Source organism: Microtus oregoni, unplaced genomic scaffold (assembly GCF_018167655.1).
Source record: "Microtus oregoni isolate MIOR12 unplaced genomic scaffold, Mior012 000079F_008, whole genome shotgun sequence".
Lineage (NCBI taxonomy): Eukaryota > Metazoa > Chordata > Mammalia > Rodentia > Cricetidae > Microtus > Microtus oregoni.
Genome location: NW_024544160.1, coordinates 546,977 through 564,880, shown reverse-complemented (window position 1 = coordinate 564,880; position 17,904 = coordinate 546,977).

Genomic DNA, 17,904 nt, shown 5'->3' with positions numbered 1-17,904 from the left:
AGTTTAAATGCTAGACCAGCAAAAAAGCTATCACAGGAAAGTGGCTTTTCAGTGTTGACAACTGATTTAAGATTTATGTAGAACAGAAGTCTAAGTACTGTTGGTGTAAGAAATTATATCAATTTTGTGTTTGTTGAGGAGTCATGTGATATAGACTATGTAGGTACACAGTGTAACTCTGATTTTGAAGATCTTGCCAGCATCAGAGTTTGGAAGGAAGTCTATTCTTTCAAAACAAAATGAAATTGGGAAAGAAAAAAGAAAATTCAAAGATTATAGTAGAGTTGTTATGCCCAAATCTGTGGGGTCTCCACAAAAGCCAACAAAGGAGACCGAGTCCAATATGTAAAAACATAGAGCCTTTATTTTAATCAAGTTTGCAAACTTGCTCTCTCCACATGTCCAATGTATTGGAATATCCGTAGAGCCCTGAGCTCAATTAGAATAGGGTTTTTATACTAATAGAGGTGGAGGTGAGGGATTTTTTAGGTTTAGAGCCCCTGATTGGATGACCTTTGTCTAAATGTGTCCTGTTGAGGTGTGCTGGCAGGTATCTCTATCTACAGCTCTTGGAATGCCAGGCATTTCCTTTGAATGGTCTGCTTTTGGGTAAGGTTCTTGCAGTCCTGGCCTGTCAGGCATTGTCTCAGAGTAAACTACTGAGATTTCAGATTGCATTTAAATTCATCTATGGCCAGGGTCCCAGGTGATAATGGTTGGAAGTAAAAAACTTCTCTTGGATGACCTGCCCAGACTTAGCTTGTCATGGCTGGCCCCAACAAAGTCAGTCAAGAAAATTGCATAATTTTCCTTTTAACAATGTAATTTTAAAGAAGATCCTGCTATACAAGGATCTATGAATATACCATAGACATCTAAATAAGTGGTTATCATTTCCTGCTCCCCAGTAGACAAGTTTTGCTAGAACACATTTTTTCAAATTTTTATGTATAGTATGACCTGCTAACTTTTTTTCTCTGAGAATCAGAAACCTAAATGAGTATTTGCAAGCAAGGAATATTTAATCATATCTGTAAGGAGTTATAGAACCAAGACTAAAGAAATAAAAAGCTGAATTTGGATGTATTACAACAGAAGCCTTTGTTGATCTCAGAATTTTCAAACTTACATAAACTGTCAGATTTTTGAAAGTTTGGGAAAGAGCTTTACCTTCCAAGTTTTGTACTGATCACCAGTGTACCAAGTTTGTCCATGTGAAAAGGAGAAAATCTCATGTGAGTGGTTTTCTTTCAAGTGAGGGAAATTTATGAGGATTGCCTCAAATGTGTGTTTTCAACTTCCAACATTCCTGAAGATGTTTGCATTTACACACCAAAGAATGAGTGCAAGTAGTGTGCCATTCAAAGCATTGAAGGTTAGGTGAATGGTCTACAAATGTGACTCCCTAAAAAGTGTTTATAAAGTTGATAATTCCTAGTTGTTTACTTCCACCTAAGTTCATCCTCAAAGTCTTCATGATAAAAACTGACATAAAATTTCAATTATATGACACCTTTCTATTTCAATTAACTCTCTAGTTACTTAATGGACAGTCCAACCTGAAGCTTGATATATACCGACTTGCTTCCATTTCTCTTTTTGTAGTTTTCTGTCATGGGCTGGCCTCAACAAAAATAGTTCTTACCAGGGTAGAGGCATGGGAATTGAAGAAATATAAGAAGAGAATATGAAGATGCATAAAAGTAAGAAAGAAAACATAGAAAGTATCAGGAGCATATTTCAGTGATTACTGAAATCCTCAAATCACCCACATTTTCCACAGCTTTTATACCCAAGGTAAACAGGGGGAAAAGGTAACAAAAGAATTTATTAACATGATACAAAGGATAACTTACACAGTCAATTGCTTGAACACTCTGAGACATAAAATTGTAAGCATGCTGTTCTCTAGGTAGTGAAGGATCACCTATCCTGAAGACTGCCCCTCCCCCAGTGACATCATAGTTACAATAGAAGGAGAAGTACATTTGCATATCCTGACCATTTGTCAGGATGGTACAGAGTTACTTTAATTTCAAAAGAATCGCGTAATTACATCCTGAGTTGGGACATGCAACTATGCATGTCAGTCTCTATACTCTCTGACTGTCAGACAAGATGGAAATGGGCCTTCATTTTTTCTCCAAACATTTTCATATTATTATTTTTAAAACATTAGAATAATCTCTCTCACTAAAATCTCTCGTTTCTGTGTCTGAAAATGTCCTTTACATTTAAAATCAAATTTACATGTTTCTTATAATTGATTAATTAAAAAAGCTACAGGTTCCCAAATAGCTGTAGCAGGCAGCTGGCAATGAAACCATGCTGCAGGTCTCTGAAGGTGGCTGTTCCTGGGCAGTGAGATGGCAGTGGATGAGAGACAGAGACATGGATAGGCACTCCATGCCAAGTGAGGTTGAATATTTATTCAGTGGGTTATGGAAGGGAAGAGGAAGGATAAAAGAGCAGTGAGAAGGACAGAGAGAAAGAGATAAAGAGAGAGGAAAGAAAGAAAGAGAAAGGAAGGAAGGAAGAATGAAAGGAGAGGCTGAAGCTGCCTCTTCAAGAGAGAGAGATGGGAAAAAGGAAGAGACTCAGGCTGCAAGCAGGAAGGAAGATCTGCCTGCCTCAGGGGATGGGGGAGTGAGTGGGGCTTGTCTCTTAAAGGGACAAAAAATCATTACATTTCTTTCCTTATGAAACTATAGTAATAAATTAGGAAATGTAGATTGGCTTAATAAGACAGATTTTTTTTTTTAATCCCTACTGGGTAAAATGGAAGTAGGGATAGAGAGCTTACTCAGCAGTTAGCAACATCCACTACTCTTACAGAGAACCAGAGTTTTGGTCGTAGCACCCATATCAGACAAGTCAAGATAACTGTAACTCCAGCTACAGAGTTCAACAATTTTTCCCTTGCACTCATGTAACATACTAAAGTAGACTCCAACAAAAATAAAATAAATGTTACGAGCTAAATTTAAAAAGCCATGGTTTTATTTCACAACTGAATCATGACAGATTTTACTACTCACTCTTCTGGTGTGATACCCTTGTGATGTTCATAACTTATAACTTTTCCCATTTTATTGAAAACATTGCCAAAATCTTGACTAACAATATCTTGTTCACAGTTCATAAGCAGGGATATCTACTAAAAGCAATCAACAGATTCAGTGTAATACCCATCAAAATCCCAGCAAAATTCGTCACAGACCTCAAAAGAAAAATATTCAACTTCATATGGAAAAAGAAAAACCTAGATTAGCTAATACAATCCTGCATAATCAAGAAACTTCTGGAGGCATCACATTCCTTGACTTCAAACTCTACTACAGAGATACAGTACTGAAAAGAGACTGGTATTGATATAAAAACAGACAGGAGAACCAGTGGGACTGAATCAAAGACCAAGATATCAATCCACAAACCTACAAACACCTGATTTTTGACAAACAAGCAAGAAAGATAAAATGGAAAAAAGAGAGCATATTCAACAAATGATGCTTGCATAACCGGGTATCAATATGTAGAAGAATGAACATAGATCCTTTTCTATTCCCATGCACAAAATTCAATTTCAAATGAACAAAGACCTCAACATAAAAACAACCACACTGAACCTTATAGAAGAGAAAGTGGGAAGTATACTTGAATACATAGGCACTGGAGATCACTTTCTAAATATGATCTCATAAGCACAGGCACTAAGAGAAACAATTATTAAATTGTACCTCCTAAAACTGAGAAAATTCTGTATAGCAAAGGAAATGGTAAAATAGACAAAATGGCAGCCTACAGAATGGGAAAATTTCTTCATCAACCCTGTACCACAAAGAGGTTTGATCTCCAAAATATAAAAACAACTCAAGAAAATTCTCATCAAAAGAACAAATAATCCAACAAAAAAAAATGGACTACAGACCTAAACAGAGAACTCTCAACAGAGGAATCTAAAATGGCTGAAATACACAAAAGAAAATATTCAACATCTTTAGCCATTAGAGAAATGCAGATCAAAACAACTCTGAATTTCCATATTACTACTGTAAGAAAGGCCAAGATTAAAAACACTGATGACAACTTATGCAGGAGAAGATGTGAAATAAAGTGAACAGTCCTCCATTTCTGTTGAGATCGAAAAGTGTATACTCACTTTGCATATACGTATGGTGACTTCTCAGAACATTAGGAAACAACCTGCCATTTTTTGATATAAAACCAAAGGATGCTCAATTATGCAACAAGTATACTTGCCTAAATATGTTCATAGAAGCATTATTTGTCATAACCAAGACTTGGAAACAACCTAAATTCCCTTTGACTGAAGAATAGATAAGGAAAATATGGTATCTTTATACAATGGAGTACTACATAGTGGAAAAATTAATGGCATCTTGAAATTTTCAGGCAAATGGATGGATCTAGAAAATACCATATTGAGTGAGGTAACCCAGACCCAGAAAAGCAAATATAATATATACTTACTCTTAAGTGACTTTTAGACATAAAGCAAAGGAAACTAGCCTACAATTCACAATTCCAAAGAACCTACACAACAAAGAAGACCCTAAGAGAGACATACACAGATCTCATCTACATATATAAAAAGACAAATTCTCATGATTAAACTGGGAGAATGGGGACCATGGGAGAGGATATAAAGGGAAGAATCGGAAGGAAGAGGAGCATAAAAAATATATAGGTCAATAAAATCAATTACAAAAAAGAAGTAGGAAATCAATTTTAAACAGAAGCTTCACCCAGAAACAGATAGAAACAGATGCAGAGATCTACACCAAACAGTAGGCCATTAGAAAGACCTCAGAGAATCCTGAAGAAGATGGGAAGAAAGGATTGTAAGAGCCAAAGAGCTTAAGGCCACCATTAAGAAAACCCAAAGAATCAACTATTCTGGAATCACAGGGGCTCACAGAGACTGAACTGCCAAACATGGAGTTTGAATGGGACTGATCTAGGCTCTCTGCACATATATTATAGTTGCATAGCTTCTTTTGAGACCCCTAATACTGGAATCAGGGCCTGTCTCTGACTCTCTTACCTGTTAGGAACCATTCTTCCTACTGGGTTGCCTCTTTCTGCCTCAGTAGGAGACGAGGTTCCTAATCTCACTGTAACTCAATATGGCATGGCTGGCTGATATCTATGGGATACCTGCCCTTTCCTGGAGAAGGAGTGAATTGGCAATGGAGAGGGGCCAGTGTGGGAGGATGGAGGGGAAAAGTGGGAGGAGAATGTCTGATCAGGCTGAAAAATCAATCAATTAATTAATAAAAATAAATGAAAAAAATTGGGGTAGAAAGAGTTTATTTAGCTTACACTTTCTATATTGTAATCGATCATTGAAAGAATCCAGAACTGGGTACTCAAATACACCAGGATCTGGAGTCAGGAGCTATAATTCAGTGGCCATGGAGAGGTCCTCTGTACTGACATACTTGCCATGTTCTTCTTAGACTGCTTGATCTATTTTCTATCAATCAATAAAAAAGAAAACGGCCTACAGCTGGATTTTATGGAAGCATTTTCTCAACTGAGTTTCATCCTTTCAGATAACTCTAGTTTCTGTAAAATTGATATAAAATTCATCCAGCACAGTATCTTTATGTCCTTTGATCAAATTGTATCATATCATATCAGCAGCAGCAGAGTCTTACCAACAAGTCTAGGGGACAACCAAGAGCAATGGCAGTGGCTTATAATGTTTTGGTGGTCCCTGAATCCCTCCTGCCATCATCTAGAGCAAAGTATATTATACCTAGATCTAATTTTTTTTCTAGGTGGAACATTATACATAATATGGCATATATATTGATATGCAGAATAAATGGGAGAAAGGAGACTTTAGGCCAAATTCACACCTATCTGATTTCCCAGTTCTTGAATCTTGAAGTAGATCATGTTGTAGATGGCTTAAATAAAACAACAATCAAAATTATCATACTTCATGATTATTCCTACTTAGGAAGATAGCATAGAGAAATGATTTAAGTATTTTTAACACTTTTTTTACTTAAAATGATAACTCTATTGAAAGGAAATATAATATGCATCATTAAAATCCATAGAGAAAATGAAAGAAGACTCAATTGAGTGGAAAATACTTTTCTTAAGAGTTGATTGTCAGGAAGGCTGTTTGACTCTGTGAATAAAAGCACTTGTCAAACAAGCCTGAGAAACTTAGTTTAATCCTCAGAAGCAAGGTAAAATTAGAAGGAGAGAACCAATTCAATAATAGTGTCCTCTGACTTCCACAATATTCATAAATTAAATTAAATAAATTGAATTTTCACAGAATTTTAACTATGAGGAAAATATTCAGTGTTTGTTTTTTTATAGCTCTTTAAACAAGTATATCAACTCTAATTTTTTTCTCCTTCAGATAGCCATTGGATATATTTGGGGCTAGTTTTTTCAAGATAGAAAAAACTTAGAGATGAGTGATTCTGAAAATCTAAAAGAATTTAAAATGTTGAGAGTCCATTTTTTATTGGTTTTATTTTTTATTGTTTTCTCCACTCCCCTTCTTTCATTCCCATTTTCCTGTCTGCCCTCTCACAAGATCTCCATGCTCCTAATTTACTCAGGAGATCATATCGTTTCATATTTCCAATGTAGATTAGTTCCATGTATGTCTTAGGGTCCTATTTGTTGTCTAGATTCTCTGGAATTATGAATTGTAGGCTGGTTTTTCTTTGCTTTGTGTCTAAAAGCCACTTATGAGTGAATACATATTATATTTGCTTTTCTGGATTTGGGTTACCTCATTCAATATGATGTTTTCTAGATCCATCCATTTGCCTGCAAATTTCAAGATGTCATTATTTTCTTCAGCCTTGTAGAAATTCATTCTGTAAATATACCACACCTTCTTTATCCATTCTTCAGATGAGGACCATTTAGTTTGTTTCAGGTTCTGGCTATGAAAAATAATGTTGCAATGAACATAGTTAACAACAGGTCTTTGTGGTCTGATTCAGCATTCCTTGTGTGTATACTCAAAACTGGTATTGCTGTGCCTTGAGGTAGGTTGTTTCCTAATGTGCTGAGAAATCTCCATACTGGTTTTCAAAATGGCAGTATGATGTGGGAGGTCCTTCTGTCTATGTGTTGCTTTTATTGGTTAATGAATAAATAAGATCCCTTGGGCTGATAGGGTAGAACTTAGTTAGGCAGGGAAGACTAAGCTGAATGCTGGGAGGAAGAAGGGAAAAGTTAGAGAGATGCCATAGAGTTGCCACTAGAGCCAGACATGCTGAAATTTTACCCGGTAAGCCACAGCCACATGGTGATATACAGATTAATAGAAATCAGTTAAATTAATATGTAAGGGTTAGCCAATAAGAAGCAAGAGCTAATGGACCAAGCAATGATTTAATTAATACAGTTTCTGTGTGATTATTTCCGATTAAAGCTGGCCAGGCAGCCAGGAACCAACATGCAGTTTTCCTCCCACTACAGCTGTACCAGTTTGTGCTTCCACCAGCAATGGAAGAGTGGTACCTTTACCCCCCATCTTCTCCAGAATTGTCATTGGTGTTTTTTTTTTTTTCTTGGCCATTCTTCCTGGTGTAAAATGGAATCTAAGTGTTGTTTTGATTTGCATTTTTCCGACGGCTTATGGATGTTGAGAATTTCCTTAAATGTCTTCCAGCTATATTAGATTTATCTGTTGAGAGTTCACTGTTTAGGTGTGAAGTACATTTTTATTGGATTATTTGTACTTTTGATATCAAATTTCTTGAGGTCTTTTTATATTTTGGAAATCAGACATCTGTGTGATGTGAGGGTGGTGAAGATCTTTTCCCCTTCTGTAGGCTGCCGTTTCATCTTATTAACTGTGTCCTTTGCTTTACAGAAACTTCTCAGTTTTAGGATGTCTTATTTATTAACTGTTTTAATCAGTATCTGTGCTACTGGATTTTATTTAGGAAGTGATCTCCTGTTCCAATGTGTTCAATGAGTTCAAAGTTAAATGTACTTTCCACTTTCTCTTCTATGAAGTTCACCATGGTTTGTTTTATGTTGAGGTCTTTGATCTATCTGGATCTGTGTTTTGTGCATTATAACCTATATACCTCTATTTGCATTCTTCTACATATTAATACCTAGTTATGTTAGCATCATTTGTTGAATATGCTTTCTTTATTCCATTTTACATTTTTTTCTTCTTTGTCAAAATCAGGTTTATATATGTGTGTGGATTGATATCCCAGGTCTTTGATTCTGTTCCATTGGCCTTCCTGTCTTATTTTATGCCAACACTAGACTTTTTTTTTTAGTACTGAACCTCTGTAATAAAGAAGTACTGCCTTGTGATGCCTCTAGAAGTTCCATTATTGTGCAGGATTGTTTTGGCCTTCCTGTTTTTTTTTTTTCTTTTCGACATAAAGTTGGGTATTGTTCATTTGAAGTCTGTGAAGAATTTTTCTGGGAATTTGATGGGCACTCAAGTGAATATGTAGATTGCTTTTTGTAAAATTGCCATTTTTACTATGTTAATTCTGCCTACCCAAGACTATGGGAGATCTTTCTATTTTCTGGTGTCTTTTTTTTTCTATTTTTTTTAATTCATTTTTATTTATTTATTAAAGATTTCTGCCTCCTCCCCACCACCGCCTCCTATTTACCTCCCCCTCCCCCGATCAAGCACCCCTCCCTCATCAGCCCAAAGAGCAATCAGGGTTCCTGCCCCATGGGAAGTCCAAGGACCACCCACCTCCATCCAGGTCTAGTAAGGGTAAACATCCAAACTGCCTAGGCTCCCACAAAGCCAGTATGTGCAGTAGAATCAAAAACCCATTGCCACTGTTCTTGAGCTCTCAGAAGTCCTCATTGTCCGCTATGTTCAGCAAGTCCGGTTTTATCCCATGCTTTTTCAGATCCAGGCCAGCTGGGCTTGGTGAGTTCGAACAGAACATCCCCATTGTCTCAGTGTGAGGGTACACCCCTTGCGATCCTGAGTTCCTTGCTTGTGATCTCTCTCTCCTTCTGCTCCTGATTTGGACCTAGAGATTTCAGTCTGGTGCCTCAATGTGGATCTCTGTCTCTGTCTCCTTTCATTGCCTGATGAAGGCTAATATTCAGGAGGATGACTATATGTTTTTCTTTGGGTTCACCTTCTTATTTAGCTTCTCTAGGATCACAAATTATAGGTTCAATGTCATTTATTTATGGCTAAAAACCAAATATGAGTGAGTACATCCCATGTTCCTCTTTTTGGGTATGGCTTACCTCACTCAGGATAGTGTTTTCTATTTCCATCCATTTGTATGCAAAATTCAAGAAGTCATTGTTCTTTACTGCTGAGTAGTACTCTAATATGTATATATTCCATACTTTCTTCATCCATTCTTCCATTGAAGGGCATCTAGGTTGTTTCCAGGTTCTGGCTATTACAAACAATGCTGCTATGAACATAGTTGAGCATATACTTTTGTTGTATGATAGGGCATCTCTTGGGTATATTCCAAAGAGTGGTATTGCTGGGTCCAGGGGTAGGTTGTTCCTGAATTTCCTGAGAAACCACCACACTGCTTTCCAAAGTGGTTACACAAGTTTGTATTTCCACCAGCAATGGATGAGTGTACCCCTTTCTCCACAACCTCTCCAGAAAAGGCTATCATTGGTGTTATATATATATATTAAAAGCTATTTACAGCAAGCTGACAGCTAACATTAAATTAAATGGAGAAAAACTCAAAGCCATCCCACTATAATCAGGAACACGTCAAGGATGTCCACTCTCTCCATACCTCTTCAATATAGTGATTTTAGTGTGATTGTTTGAGTTTATCTCCTTTTGGTTTGATTTTTGTTGTTGGTCTGCTGTATGTTACCTTTATTATGTTTAGGTATATTTCTTGTACCCCTGCTCTCTCCAAGACCTTTAACACGAATGTATGTTGTATTTTGTCAAAGGCTTTTGTAGTATCTGAGTTGATCATATTTTTTTTTTCATTTTCTTTATATGTTCATATTACATTAACAGAATTTCATATGTTGAAGCATCCCTGCATCCCTGGGACAAAGTCTACTAGGTCATGGCACATGATTTTTTCTTTTTATTATTGAAAAAAATTCTGCCTCCTCCCTGACTCCCATTTCCCTCCCCCTCTCCCACTCTTCTCCCCCTCCCCTCCCTCTCCAGTCCAAAGAGCAATCGGGGTTCCCTGCCCTGTGGGAAGTCCAAGGTTGTCCCCCCTCCATCCAGGTCTAGGAAAGTGAGCATCCAAACATGATAGTCTCCCACAAAGCCAGTACATGCAATAGAATCAAAACCCAATGCCATTGTCCTTGGCTTCTCATCAGCCCTCATTGTACACCATGTTCAGAGAGTCTGGTTTTATCCCATACTTTTTCATTCCCAGTCCACCTGGCCTTGATGAGCTCCAAATAGAACAGCCCCACTGTCTCAGTGGGTGGGTGCACCCCACGTGGCCCTAACTTCCTTGCTCAATGTCTCCCTCCTTCTGCTCCTCATTTGGACCTTGGGAGCTCAGTCCGGTGCTCCAATGTGGGTCTCTGTCTCTATCTCCAGACCCAAAAAGATGACCATGGGATGTACTCACTCATAATTGGTTTCTATCCATAAATAAAGGTCATTGAGCTTATAATTCGTGATGCTAGAGAAGCTAAATAAGAAGGTGAACACAAAGAAAAACATACAGTTATCGTCCTGGATATTGGAAGTAGACAAGATTGCCAGGCAAAAATTGGGAACTTGGGGGTGGGGTGGGATGGGGTAAGGGGAAGTAGGGAAAGAAAAGTGAGAAGGGGAGAATAGGGAGAGCTTGGGGGAATGAGATGATTGGGATAAAGGAAGGATGGATATGGGAGAAGGGAAGTATATATCTTAATTAAGGGAGCCATTTTAGGTTTGGCAAGAGACTTGACTCTAGAGGGGTTCCCAGGTGTTCAGCGAGATGTCCCCAGCTAGTTCCTTGGGCAGCTGAAAAGAGGGAACCTGAAATGGCCCTATTCTGTAGCCATACTGATGAGTATCTTGCATATCACCATAGAACCTTCATCTGGCGATGGATGGAGATAGAGACAGAGACCCACCTTGGAGTACCAGATTTTTTTTTCTTACGTGTTTTAGTATTCAGCTTCCCAGTATTTCATTGAGTATTTTTTTTTGTTGTTGTTGAATGAGTTTTCTGTCCTGCCTGGTTCTCACAATCTTTAAGTCCCAAGGAAATCACAAAGAGGTCTATATTAACTATAAATTGATTGTCCCATTAACTCAGGCTTCTTATTAACTCTTACAACAAATATTAACTCATTATTCTAGTATATGTTAGCCACATGGCTTGGTACCTTTTTCACCAAGGCAGTCACATCTTCTGTGTCTGGGCTTGGGCTGCATCCTTTTCCCAAAACTCTCCTGTTCTCCTTGACCCACCTCTACTTCCTGTATGGTTGCCCCATCTATATGTCCTACCTTGTAGTATTAGGGGCGGCGGGGCCTCTTCCCCAGCACCCCAGCACCCCAGCCGCCCGCTCGGCTAGCTTATGCCCGAAATAACAACACACAAACTGTATTCATTTAAACACTGCTTGGCCCATTCTCTTCTAGGCTAATTCTCACATATTAATTTAGCCCATCTCTAATCATCTGTGTATGGCACCCCAAGGTGCGCTTACCAGGAAGATTCTAGCCTATGTCCATCCTGGGTCGGAGCTTCATCCCGGGAGCAGGGCATGGCGTCTCTCTCAGGCGTCTGTTCCCGAGAGGAGAGCTGTGAGTCTCTGACCTCACTTCCTCTTCCTCCCAGAGTTCTGTCCTGTTTTCTCCTCCCACCTATCCTCTAACCAATAAAATGGGCCAGGGCAGTGCCTTTATTAGCCAATGACCTTCCTCCATCATTTCCCCTTTTTCGGTTTAAACAAAAAAAAAGGCTTTAACTTTAACATAGCAAAATTACATATAACAAAACAGTTATCAAGTAAAAGTTACAATAATCTTTATCATAACTAAGGAAAACTATAACTATAACTAACTATTCTTAACTCCATCAAAGACTCCAGAAAGATATATTACCTAAGTAAACAAGAACTAAGAAACTTCAAACTCTAGAAATGACAAAGACATCTCGCTGCCTGGACAGTCACCCAAAGTTCTTTTGTACCGTTGGGGCATCCATCTTCAGCCTTTAGGCCCATGGTATCCAGCAGACATTTCCATAAAGCAGGAAAATTCAAAGTCAGTTCAGTCACTATCTGTTGTGTCCTGCAGAATGTCTCGCAGACTCTTTCAAAATGAATCAGGAACCCCGAAAGATCATCTCACCTTAGGCAAGTTCAGTAGTCCTCTCTCTGCGGGTTCTCTGTGTCCAGTTTATGCAATAGTCCAGGCAAGAGCAGTTTCTTGCCCAAATGGCTATCAAAACTCCATAACGAGCCTCTTCGATGCCCATCTTCCTCTTGAAGTAGATTGGTGCTGCCAGGAGCAGAGTGTCTCATTGTCATGAAAAGTCCTCAGTTATTAAAACATTAAATGTCCTATTCTGTAATCTTTGAAAGACATGAAGAATGTCTATCTAAAATATATCTCTATATATCTAGAAAATCTAACTAACATGACTACAGGCTTTACTATTATCGATGATTATCCATTAACAACCTATATTTCTTAATTATACAGTACATATTTAAATGAATTACACAATCACAATACCTCAATCAAAATCAGAAACACTTATACATATAACAAAATTGACCGTAAATCTCTATCAATAAAGCAAAATCCATACCAATGCAAATCATTCATACCTATATCATATCCCCCTTTAAATGTAAAAGAACGTTTATAAACCATATTTGGGAACATGGGCGCAGTTTTTTCTCTCTAAACTGCTTCCTGCTGAATGGGGGCATCGTTAATTAGGTCTTTCACGGTATAACCTGTGTGTTAGCTTCATCTCAGTTGGCAGTTGAGCGAAGCAATTTTTTGAAGGTGTTCACACCAACCCTTCAGGAGGGCGTGGTCCATCATACCAAATCGGAATAGAAAAAATGAACAGCGTCTCATCCTCTGTGAAAACAAAATAAGAAACTCCTTTCCAAAGCATCATGTCCTTAGGTCCAAATTTCAAATTCAAGGCAACAAAATATCTATGTTGGATTAGCTCAGCAGCATTTATAAATAAATATCTTTTAGTAGCTTTTGCTCTTTCCTCAGCATTCAAACAATTCAAAGAGAGCATAATAGCATACAGTATCAAAATTCTCTGTGTATTTTCCATCTTTGTGCAGCTTTGTTTTAACCTCTATTTAGTTTATTTTTACTTTTAACTTTTTGCTTTTTGAGATAGGTTCTCTGTATCTTTGACCTGAAGTAACTCTGTAGACCAGGCTGTCTTTGAACTCTCAGAGATCCGCCTGTCTCTGCCTCCCAGGCATTCAGGATTAAAGGTGTACACTACTACACCTTGAACTCACAGAGATCTGTTTGCCTCTGCCTTCTAGGCACTGGGATTAAAGGCGTGTGCTACCACACACAACAACTCTCTTCCTTTTTTTTATGTTTTTTACTTTAAGAACTTCAAATTTTAGTCTGCATATATTTTTAACACACTGTAAACCATTTAAAAATTTTCTTTGTCTTTGAATCTCTCTTTACTTATATCTCTCTTTTTCTGACCACACGAGTCTTTAATTTGCCAAGCAATATCAGTAGGATTAAAGGCGTGGCTTTGCCAGCTAGATCCAGTCCATTCCTTAGCTTTCCAGCCTCATGGCGGATGTACAGGCTGTAGCCATGTTTACTGCAACAACTGTATGGCATTTCAAGGTCCCTGCCAGCAAGTGAGCTACAACAGACAACACTCAATTCCTCTCTCTCGGTAGCCGGCCCTCCTGCCTCAAACAGTCAGAGTTTGCCCTGGCAGGATGGCCCAGAAAGCCGGCATTTTTAAACGGTGCAGCTTTTTTCCTGCTACGGCTGAAAACCGAAAAGCATGCGTTCAGCTTTTCGTCAACACCATTTAAATGTTTTGTGGCAGGACCTCTTAATGAGCTGCAGGCTTTGCAGCTAAAGCTGAGTCAGGAAGCCTCTCTTAGATGAGGCGCTTGCTTGCCTCTAGCAAGCAGAGTAGATCCGAGAAACTGTCAGTATCAAGAAAACATGCTTTACTCTTTCCCAAGCTTTTCAGGCTTTCAGTGGATACAGTTGTCCGCACGTCTGGGCGCCAATCTGTTGTAATATAGGGCGGCAGGGCCTCTTCCCCAGCACCCCAGCACCCCAGCCGCCCGCTCGGCTAGCTTATGCCCGAAATAACAACACACAAACTGTATTCATTTAAACACTGCTTGGCCCATTCTCTTCTAGGCTAATTCTCACATATTAATTTAGCCCATTCCTAATCATCTGTGTGTAGCACCCCAAGGTGCGCTTACCAGGAAGATTCTAGCCTATGTCCATCCTGGGTCGGAGCTTCATCCCGGGAGCAGGGCATGGCGTCTCTCTCAGGCGTCTGTTCCCGAGAGGAGAGCTGTGAGTCTCTGACCTCACTTCCTCTTCCTCCCAGAGTTCTGTCCTGTTTTCTCCTCCCACCTATCCTCTAACCAATAAAATGGGCCAGGGCAGTGCCTTTATTAGCCAATGACCTTCCTCCATCACTACCTGGCTACTGGACAATCAGCCTTTATTTAAAATATAATTGACAGGATACAGACCATGGTCCCACACCAATTTTTGTGTTAGTGTTTCATGAGTCAGGTTGGTGTATAATTCTCTTTTTTTTGGGGGGGGGGAATCTTTGTGTGGTTTGTTTACCGTGATAACTGTATCTCCTTTTATATTTGGATAAAAGATTCTATAAATGTCTATTCAGTCCATTTAAGTCATAATATCTCTTAGTTCACTTATTTCTTTGTTAAGCTTCCATTGGTAAGAGTAGAGTCTTGAAATATCCCAGTATTAGTGTGTGGGGTGGGCTTAATATGTGATTTAAACTTTAGTAGTCTAGTAGTCTTTCTTTTACATATGATGGTACCCCTGTATTTGGAGCATAGATGTTCAGTATTGAGATTTCCTCTTGATGGGCTTTTGTTGTGGCAAATATGAAATGTCTGCTGGAGGAAACCCTATCTTCAGTAGCCTTTAAGTTACCTGCCAACGTTGGTGTGGTCTCTTATACTATTTATGCCAAAGAAAAGCACACATCCCATCTCTTTTCCAGCTGTAGGATTCGGTTGCTATTCTCCATTCCAGCAGAGGATTGTGATTTGTAAGTCTACTCCTAAATAAATAAGCCTCTATTATTCTCAATTCCGAGCTAGTGTCAGATTTCATTTAAGTGTCTTTCTTCAAATGTCCTTCTTTGTCTTTTTTGAAGGATTTTAGTTCGAAGACCCCAGCTTGTTTCTAAAGTCCCTTTGATTGGAAACATTTTTTCCCAACCCTTTACTTGGAGGTGATATCTGTCTTTGCAGCAGAAGGATGGATTCTGTTTTGTATCCAATCTGTTAGCCTGTGTCATTTTACAGGTGACTTGAGTCCATTTATATTAAGGGATTTTAATGATAAATGATTGCTAGTTTCTGTTATTTTAGATTTCATTGTTGGTGATGTTATTGTGTGTGTTTTCCTTCTTTTTGAATTTGTAACTGTGAGATCATCTATTGTCTCTGTTTTTGAGGATGTAGCCAACTTCCTTGGCTTGGAGTTTTCTTTCTATTACTTTGTGTAGGGCTGTGTTTGTAGCTAGGTATTGATTAAATCTGGTTCTGTCATTGAATATCTTGTTTTCTCCATTGATGTTGATTGAAAGTTTTGCTGGTTATAGGAGTCTGGGCTGGCATCTGTAGTCTCTTAATGTCTGCATAATACTTGAACAGGCTTTCATTGTTTCCATTGAGAAGTCAGGTATAATTCTGACAGGTCTGCCTTTATTTGTTACTTGGACTTTTTCCTTTGTAGCTCTTAATATTCTTTCTTTATTCCTTATGTGTAGTGTTTTGATTATTATGAGACATGGGAAATTTTTTTGGTTTAGAATATTTGGTGTTCTGTTAGCTTCTTGTATCTCCATATCTTTTTATAGGTTGGGAAAGTTTTCTATGACTATTTTGAATATATTGTCTGTGCTCTCGAGTTGGACTTCTACTTCATCTATCCCTATTATTCTTAGGTTTGGTCTTTTCTTAGTATCCCATATTTCCTGGATATTTTGTGTTAAACTTTGGTTAGATTTATTGTTTCCTTTGACTGATGAATCTATTTCCTCTATCATATCTTCAACACTTGAGATTCTCTTTTCCCTCTTTTATTCTGTTGTTTATGCTTTCATTTGTGGTTCCTGATTGTTTTTCCATATTTTCCATTTCGAGAATTCCCTCAGTTTGTATTCTTTTATTGTCTCTAATTCAGTTTTTAATTCTTGAATCATTTCTTTCACCTGTTTGATTGTTTTTTCTTGGTTTTCTTTAAAGGGATTTGTTGATTTCTTCAAATTTTTGGTTTGTTGTTTCCTCATTTCTTTGAGAGAATTTTTCATTTTCTCTTTAAGAGCCTCAAAGTTCTTCTAAAGTTATTTTTACGTCATTTTCTTCTGCTTCATCTGTATTGCAATATTCAAGTTTTGTTGTTTTAGAACCACTAGTTTTTGTTGGTGTCATGTTGCTCTTTGTGGTGTTGAGTATGTTCTTACTTTGTCTACCTGTCTTTTCTCCTGATTGGTGTATTTGTGTCTCTGGTGATCATGCTTCCAGGTGCCAGTGGATCCAAGGCTCAGATGGTTGCTCCTCTTGGTAAAGTCAGGGCCAAGGTTCCAGTCATCTCAGTGGTCACTCAGTATTCCTGGAAATTGATCATAGTTCCCAGAGGTTGATCACTGCTCCTGGAGGTTTCTTGGAACTCTTGGCCCTCACTTTGTGGAACAGTATAGTTTGAAGGGCTGTCACTCCATTTCTTGACAGTGTTTGGCAATCACTTTCTTTTATGGTCTGCTGGTTCAAATAGGACAGTGATGGAGGAGAGTCATCTGTCTATGTGTTACTCTCATTGGTTAATAAAGAAACTGCCTTGGTTTATTGATAGGGCAGAATTTAGATAGGCAGAGTAGACCAAACAGAATGCTGGGAAGAAGGGAAGTGAGCAGATGCCATGCCTCTCATCTCTGAGATGGCCGCAGGTTAAGATCTTTCCCTGTAAGCCACCACCTCGTGGTGCTACACACATTGTTATAAATGGTATAATTAAGAAGTGAGAGTTAGCCAATAAGAGGCTACAGATAATGGACCAGGCAGTGTTTAAAAGAAATCAGTTTCTGTGTAATTATTTTGGGTAAAGCTAGCCGTTGGCCAGGAGCTGAGTGCCAAGAAGCGGCCCACCGCTCCTTCTACAGGACAGTATATTGTCAGCAGTTGAAGCAAGGACATTTTTGTTCAATGGCTTACTTTTGCCACAGAAAATGTAAATTCCAGGTGAAGATTCTTCTATTCTCCCATTCTCTTGGTATCATGTGGAACACCTGCAGTGTGCTTGTTTTTGGGCCAGATGCTTAGGATGGAAACATCTAGAAGAACATGTGTCATGAAGTTGTCCCAGGCCAGGAGGTAGAACAAGCAAATCAGAGCTGGAAACAGCTACAGCAAAGGCACAGAGACCAAATAAAATAACGTGGAGAAACCACACACACACACACACACACACACACACACACACAGAGCTTGCTCAGAAAGCTAAAAGCCATGGGGTGCAGAAACAAGTCTGGTCCTGGAGACAGGCACATGGGGTAGACTTCAATAGCTCTGTCAGTAGAGAACTATGCCAAGTACACTCTTAGAATGCATGAGGCCCTGGGTTCAATCCCCAGCACTGCAGAGTTTCTCAGCGGAGGTTTATACCTCTGATCCCAGCACTCATGAGCAGAG